Source organism: Molossus molossus, unplaced genomic scaffold, assembly GCF_014108415.1.
Source record: "Molossus molossus isolate mMolMol1 unplaced genomic scaffold, mMolMol1.p scaffold_m16_p_17, whole genome shotgun sequence".
In the NCBI taxonomy this organism is placed as follows: domain Eukaryota; kingdom Metazoa; phylum Chordata; class Mammalia; order Chiroptera; family Molossidae; genus Molossus; species Molossus molossus.
The window spans coordinates 18,472,351-18,479,407 of record NW_023425352.1 but is presented as its reverse complement, the minus strand read 5'-3'; the positions used below and the strand labels follow the sequence as shown (position 1 = coordinate 18,479,407).

General features: G+C 46.7%; 1 pseudogene; it reads left to right on the top strand.

Moving 5' to 3' along the window:
- Window positions 1-777: 777 nt before the first annotated feature.
- On the top strand, window positions 778-6,715 carry LOC118632697 (annotated as a pseudogene).
- The last annotated feature ends 342 nt before the right edge of the window (window positions 6,716-7,057 follow it).

The window sequence follows — 7,057 nt, the reverse complement described above, 5'->3', positions numbered from 1 at the left end:
AAATAAATACATAAAGAAGGGGGACATCCAATGGAGACATTACTGCTCAGTTCACACAGGCAGGAGGTGGTACACATATATTTAGATACAGATGAATTTCCCTCGACAATCAAAGCTCCAGCCCAAATCACTGCCCTTTAATTTTTAAGAAAAAGCCATGACACTGGGGACAGCTCTGCCCAAGGAACAGGGGGAACTGAGGAGGATCACGACCCAGAGGCTGGTGCCCAGGGAGGAGGGGCTGGAGATTGTCCCTAAGGAAAAGGAGAAGTTCATGAAAACACAAGAGATAGAAGCCTAGACCTGGGGCCACAGAGGGATGTGTTTCCTTCCCTTATTTGCTTGCATTTCTCCTCTGTGCTCATTGTCACAGGGACACTTGCCTGCCCTGCTCAGTTACAGGGTGAACGTGTCTCTGCTGATCTGAGCCCCACAGGAAACCACGTCTTCCTGAAGCATCTCCAGGACCTGACAACATCCAAGGTGAGGACCTTAGGGAGGTGCTGAGGGATGGGCTGAGGATGATGGAGACCCCATGGGGGAGGCTCTGACAGGAAAGGATGTGCCCCGGGTTACCTCACCTGTTTCCTGCTTTATCATAAAAGTGAGAGTCAGGCTGCTAGGAAAAGGCTGCTTCCTCCCTTATAGGCTGCTGATGTGACAACCCCCTGTCCAGCAGGCTCGGACTCCAAGGGACCACAACCTGTGCGTCTGTCCATCCTTCTGGCACTGTGGTCCTCTCCATCTGCTCAGCTGACCTCAGAGGGAGTGGATATCATGGCCCCCACACTCACCGCCCTGCTCTGCCTGGGTGAGATATGACAAGGGGGAGGGGAAGCCCTGCTCTGTCAGAAGTTATCAAAACTCAGCAGGCTCATAAGAAGGAGGATTCTTTTTTTTTTTAATTTACCTATTTACTTTTGTTACAGATGTTCCTCCTTTTCCCCCCACTGATTCCCCCCTCTTCCTCTCTCCCCACCTTTATTGCCCATGTCCATTGTTCATACACACATGCATGTAAGTTCTGTGGATTATCTCTCCTCTGTCCACCCCCTCTTTTGGAGATTGTCAGTCTGCACCCCACTTCCACGTCAATGGGACTACCCCGTTCCTCAGACTGTTATGTTCATTATATTTCACAAATAAGTGAAATCATGCGATATTTGTCTTTCTCTGTTTGGCTTGTTTCATTTAGGAGGATACTTTCCAGGTCCCATCTCTCATCCATGTCGTCTCAAAGGATGAGAGATCTTTCTTTCTTACAGCTGCATAGTACTCCATTGTGCATATGTACCACCACTTTTTTATCCATTCTTCTACTGATGGACACTTGGGCTGTTTCCAGATCTTAGCAATTGTAAATAGTGCTGCTATGAACATAGGGGTACATATATTCTTTCTGATTGGTGTTTCAGGCTTCTTAGGGTTTATTCTAAAAGTGGGATCACTGGGCCAATTGAAAGTTCAATTTTTAATTTTTTGAGGTAACACCATATTGTTTTCCATAGTGGCTGCACCAGTCTGCATTCCCACCAGCAGTGTACTAGAGTCCCCTTTTCTCCACACCCTCGCCAACACTTGTTTGATGATTTGTTGATGGCGGCCATTCTGACAGGTGTGAGGTGATACCTCATTGTTGTTTTAATTTGCATCTCTCTGATGATTAGTGCTGTTGAGCATTTCTTTATATGTCTCTTCATTTGTATGTCTTGTTTGGAGAGGTGTCTATTTAGTTCCTCTGCCCATTTTTTAATTGGTTTCTTTGTCTATCTTTTGTCGAGTTGTATGAGCACTCTCTATATATTGGAAATTAACCCCTTATCTGATATGTCATTGGCAGTGATGCTCTCCCATACAGTGGGTTGCCTTTCCATTTTGATGATTGTATCTTTTGCTGTGCAGAAGCTTTTGAGTTTGATGTAGTCCCATGTGTTTACTTTCTCCTTTGTTTCTATTGCCTTAGGTGATGTATCAGTGAAAATTCTGCTGCGTATGATGTCTGAAATTTTGTTACCTACATTTTCTTCTAGGATTTTTATGGATTCATGAGTCACACTTAAGTCTTTTATCCATTTGCAGTTTATTCTTGGGTATGGTGTAAGTTTATGGTCTAGTTTCTTTTCTTTTCTTTTTTTTTTTTTTGCATGTAACTGTCCATTTTTTCCAACACCATTTATTAAAGAGGCTGTCTTGACTCCACTGTATGCTCTTGCCACCTTTGTCAAACATTAATTGAGTATATTGCCTTGGGTCCATTTCCAGGTTCTCTGTTCTGTTCCACTGGTCTATATGTCTGTTCTTGTGCCAGTACCAGGCAGTTTTGATTACAGTCGCTTTGTAGTATAACCTGAAATCTGGTAATGTGATTCCTCCAACTTTGTTCTTTTTTTTCAAGATTGCTGTGACTATTCAAGGTCTTTTTTGATTCCATATGAACTTTTGAAGTATTTGTTCTAGTTCTGTGAAGTATGTCGTTGGTATTGTGATGGGGATTGCATTGAATCGATAGATTGCTTTGGGTAGTATGGACATTTTAATGATGTTAATTCTTCCAATCCATGAACAAGGTATGTGCTTCTACTTTTTTATATCTTCCTCAATTTCTTTTTTCAATGACCTGTAGTTTTCTGCGAATAGGTCCTTTATTTCTTTGGTTAAGTTTATTCCTAGGTATCTTAATTTTTTTTGCTGCAATGGTAAATGGGATTGTTTTTTCAGTTTCTCTTTCTGTGAGTTCATCATTGGTGTATAAGAATGCCATTGATTTTTTATGTTAATTTTGTATCCTGCTACTTTGCCAAATTCATTTATTAAGTCTGGTAGCTTTTTGATGGAGTCTTTGGGGTTTTCTATGTATAATATCATGTCATCTGCGAATAATGACAGTTTCACTTCCTCGTTTCCCATTTTTATTTTTTCTCCCTGTCTGATTTCTGTGGCTAAGACTTCCAGTACTATGTAAAATAAGAGTGTCGAAAGTGGGCATCCTTGACTTGTTCCTTTTCCTAAGGAAAATGCTTTTCATTTGTGCCCATTGAATATGATGTTGGCTGTAGGTCTTTCATATATGGCCTTTATTATGTTGAGCTACGATCCCTCTATTTCCAGATTGCTGAGTGTTTTTATCAGAAACGGGTGCTGGAATTTGTTGAATGATTATTCAGCATCTATTGATATGATCATATGATTTTTATCTTTCATTTTGTTTATGTGGTGTATCACATTTATTGATTTGAGAATATTGTACCACCCTTGCATCCCTGGGATGAATCCCACTTGGTCATGGTGAATAATTTTATTTTATTTTTCTGTATTGCTGGATTCAATTAGCTAGTATTTTGTTCAGGATTTTGGCATCTATGTTCATCAGGAATATTGATCCGTAGTTTTCTTTCCTTGTAGTGTCTTTTCCTGGTTTTGGAATTAGAATAATGCTGGCCTCATAAAACGAGTTTGGAAGTCTTCTTTCTTCTTGAATTTTTTGAAATAGTGTGAGGAGAATGAGGATTAGTTCTTCTTTGAATGTTCAGTATAATTCCCCCGTGAAGCCGTTTGGGCCTCGGCTTTTGTTTACTGGGAGAGTCTTGATTACATCTTCAATTCCTTCTGTTGTTATTGGTCTGTTCAAGTTTTCTATCTCTTTCTGGTTCAGTTTTGGGAGACTATGTGTTTCTAGAAATTGGTCCATTTCGCTTAGATTGTCGAATTTGTTGCTGTATAATTGTTCATAATATTTATACAAATCCATTGTATTTCTGTGGTGTCAGTTATTATTTCTCCTCTTTCATTTCTGATTTTGTGTATTTGGGTTCTCTGTCTTTGTTTCTTGGTGAGTCTAGCTAAGAGTCCATCAATCTTGTTTAATTTTTCAAAGAAGCAGCTCTTTGTTTTGTTGATCCTTCAAATGGTTTTTTGGTCTCCATGTCAATATTTCTGCTCTAATCTTTACTATTTCCTTCCTTCTACTTGCTCTGGGGTTTTCTTTGTGTTTGCTTTCTAGTTCTTTGAGTTGTGAGGTTAGATATTCTGTACAAAATTTTTCTTGCTTCTTGAGGTAGGCCTGTAGTGCTATGAACTTCCCTCTCAGAACTGCTTTTGCTGCATCCCATAGATTTTGTGTTGTTGTGTGTTCATTTCCATTGGTTTCCAGGAAGTTTTTAATTCCTTCCTTGAACTCCATGGTAACCCATTCATTGTTCAATAACATGTTATTTAGCCTCCATGTTTTCAAATGTCTTTGCATGTTCTTGTTGCAGTTGATTTCTAGTTGCATTTCTAGTTAGGGTTTTCATTTTGAAATATACTTTATCAGATATGAGTATTGCCACCCCAGCTTATTCTTCCTTCCCTGTTTGAAAGATTTTTTCCATCCCTTCACTTTCAACCTATGTGTGTCTTTTGTTGAGAGGTGGGTGGAGGGAGGGTTCTTGTCAGGAGTCAGGGTGAACTTCTCACAGGGACTCTCTTCCAGGGCTGAGCCTGGGCCAGAGGACCAGAGTGCAGGCAGGTGAGTCGGTCCCCAGGTCTCCCAGGTCTTACTCCCTCTGAACACAAGGGTCAGCTCCCAGGCAGCTGGGGAAGGAGGAGACCAGACCTGTCTGACAGATGAGGGACATCGGGGATGGGGAACTGGGCACTGGGGTGGGAATGTCTTAGGCCCCAGCCTCTGATTCCTTCCAGGGACCCTCCCCAAACCTACCATTCAGGCTGAGACAGGCTCTGATCCAAAAAGGGAGGCCCGTGACCATCACGTGTCAGGGGACTCTGGGGGCTGAGGAGTACCGTTTAGATAAAGAGGGAAACACACCACCATGGAAAACAAAGAAGCCACCGAACCCTGGAGACAAGGCCACGTTCTCCATCACACGGACGACAGACCATGATGCAGGGAGATATCGGTGTTACTATTTCAGCCCCTCTGGCAGGTCAGAGCACAGTGACCCCCTGGAGCTGGTGCTCACAGGTGAGTGGACACTCAGGGCCCCAGCCTCAGGATTTGCCCTCAGAAAAGGCTCTGCTCTCAGGGCCTCTGACCTCTCACAACCCAGTTCTGGGGGACACGAGGGAGGTGTGAACCCCATTTAACATGCTGTCTCCTTCCCTCCTAGGATCCTACAGCAAACCCAGCCATTCCACCCTGCCCAGCCCTGTCGTAACCTCAGGAGGGAACATGACCCTCCAGTGTGGCTCAGGGCAGGGATTTGAAAAGTTCATGCTGACTAAGGAAGGAGAACACAGGCTCTCCTGGATCCTGGACTCACAACAACCCAACCCGGGGCAGTACCAGGCTCTGTTCCCTGTGGGCCCCGTGACCCCCAGCCACAGGTGGAAGTTCAGATGCTATGGCTGTTACAGGAACAGCTCCCAGGTGTGGTCACACCCCAGTGACCCCCTGGAGCTTCTAGTCTCAGGTGAGTCCCATTATTGTCCCTTCCATGGATTAAGGCACCAGACAGGGTATTGGCCTCTTGGCTGGGAGGGGAACCCCGTGTAAGTGGGTGAAGTCAGGGGAGGACAAGGGCTCCTGGGGCAGAGACACAGAGACAGTGAGACGCGGGCCAGGCCAGGAGAAGGGGTTATGGGAGGAGCACCCCTGTACTCACGTCTGGTCTCTCAGGTGTGTCTGGGAAGCCCTCCCTCCTGGCCCAGCAGGGCCCCATCGTGGCCTCTGGACGGAACCTGACCCTCCAGTGTCGCTCTGATGTCGGTTATGACAGATTCGCTCTGTCTAAAGAGGGGGGACAGAGCCTCCCACAGAGCCTTGTCCTGCAGCCCCAGGCTGGGCTCTCTCAGGCCGACTTCCCCCTGGACACTTTGAGGGCCTCGCGCGGGGGCCGGTACAGATGCTACGGTGGACACTACCTCTCCTCCGAGTGGTCGGCCCCCAGTGACCCCCTGGACATCCTGGTGGCAGGTGAGGAAACTATGGATTCAGTCAGGGACCAGTCTCTGCACAGCCCCAGCTGGGGGGTCGCAGGTGGTCATGGTCAGAATGAAAGTGTAAGGCCCGGAGAGGGAGAGAGACAGAGAGACAGAGGGTGTGAGGAGAGAAGAGAGACTCAGAGAGAACAGAGACAGACAGACAGGAGGGTCCTCAGAGAGAGGCCTGCTGACTCTCAGGTCAGAACAAGGTAGGCAGGCAGCTCCTCACTCACCCTCCCTCTCTCTAGGACGGCTCTATGACAGACCCTCCCTCTCAATGCAGCCGGGTACCCCAGTGACTTCAGGAGGGAAGGTGACCCTGCTGTGTCAGTCACAGTACCCGAGGAACACTTTCCTTCTGTCCAAAGAGGGGACAGCCGATCCCCCCCTGCGTCTTCCATCAAAGCACCGAGCTCGGCATTACCAGGCAGAGTTCTCCATGAGTCCTGTGACCTCCGCCCACTGGGGCACCTACAGGTGCTACAGCTCACTCAGCACCGCCCCCTACCTGCTGTCACAGCCCAGTGAGCCCTGGAGCTGCGGGTCTCAGGTGAGGGGCCCGTGGCCCTGTCTTTCTATGCTGTTGGCTCAGGGTCCTGTCCTCAGAAGAAAGATGAGCTAACAGGGAGGGAAGGAGACACCCAGAAGACATCTGCCCCTCAGAGACCCTCCTACCCATGGGTACCCCTTCCACTCACCTCGGTGGAGAAGATGCCACGTGGGCCATGGGAGGGGCTCTAGGGTGATCCGAGCAGATGGAGGAGGAGTCTGAGTGAGGTGGGGTCTCCAGGGTCAGGCCCAGACCCTCACCCTCTTCTGTCATCTTTTGCAGGACCCTCTGTTCCCCTTCACTTTGGGTCTTAGAGAATCTCTGGAAATAGAAGCGTCGGTGTGGAATGGACGAGAGTTCTCTCTCAGTGCCGATTCTTCGCTCCTGATGAAACATCTGATGTGTGCTGGGTTTTCCCCACACTGGCTTTCTAGCTTCTGCATTGGCCTGAATTCCTCTCGCTCTTCAGCTCTGATGTCCCCTTGGCTTTGTCCCTAATCCCCTGCTATGGCTATAGCCTGGCTCTACCCTTCTGTCCAGATTTTGACTTTTTCAGATGAGTACAGGCATACCTCAGTTTACTGT